Raw genomic sequence first — 1,171 nt, 5'->3', positions numbered from 1 at the left:
GAGAAAAGTTCTTCTGTTGCCAGTTATGTGGTAAAAGTGGATTTTCCGCAGTTATTCCGGAGAAAAATCTTTTACCTTCAACCATTGCAAACAGAGATTTACACAAAAGATCAATCTAGTAAGGCATGTTCGAATTCATACGGGAGAGAAACCATATAACTGCGATTATTCTTTACGAAAGTTTGCTTACAAATGCAGTTAAAATTTTCACATGAAACAACATAGCAAAGAGATTCTTAATTAATATAAATACAGTAGACCCCCTATAATACGGTAGACACGTTCCGTTTTATATAAATTCCGTGTTTTACGATCACTTAAATATATGAGCCAATCACAGCCCGGCACGTGTGCAGTTTCGGATCTACAGCTGTTTGAAAGGTTTTCTTCCATAAAATGAATCGATTCTAGACTAATTTCACTCAACATTTCTAAAACACGTATAATTTTTTTGGGAATAATCTATATAAACTATGCTATAAACAAGAAATTGTAGAATTACTTACCGAGTGTTCACCGTTCGACGACGCCATTGCTTAAGCTTGTTTTCGTTGTGGAGCATCGCATCGAACGGCGGGCTCGACTTCTCTGAAAAGTTATTTTTCTGTGAAAAATTCGCTGAACTTTGGAGACACCATTGATATAGATATAATTTTTATGGCCGTTAAATAATAAATGGTTTTTTAGTAGGTCCGCTGCTCGTTTAAACTCAACGGTTTGTGTAATATTCGCTATTGGACTAGATTCGACCAATCCTGTCGAAACACGAGTCGGCTATGACGTTTTACCGTATTTTACGAATTTCTTTTCTCGTGTTTATACGAATACGAAACGCAATTTTTTCGCCGTATTATACGAATCGTTTAAAGTAAGGTCTACTGTACTGTGAAAGTTTTAAATTTGAAAAGAGTAATATAATTTCCAACCTTGCTATTTATTCATTGCGTACTATTTTCAGTTTTTCTACCTAACAATATAACAAATTAAAAAATTACAGTGTAGAAAGAAAACCACATTTGCTCCAAAGGGGCGCGAAACAACAACCATGTCAATATGAAACTAACACTCAAAGACCCCACCACTAGCCACATGGTCAACAATGTAAATTATAAAGACTTTAATTGATTGTGAAGTGACTTCAACGTCATGCTGTTACTCGTAAGCACGTAAT

The sequence above is a fragment of the Centruroides sculpturatus genome, unplaced genomic scaffold (assembly GCF_000671375.1).
Source record: "Centruroides sculpturatus isolate CEXI.00-Female unplaced genomic scaffold, Cexi_2.0 scaffold1077, whole genome shotgun sequence".
Lineage (NCBI taxonomy): Eukaryota > Metazoa > Arthropoda > Arachnida > Scorpiones > Buthidae > Centruroides > Centruroides sculpturatus.
Note: the sequence above shows the minus strand (reverse complement) of the source record.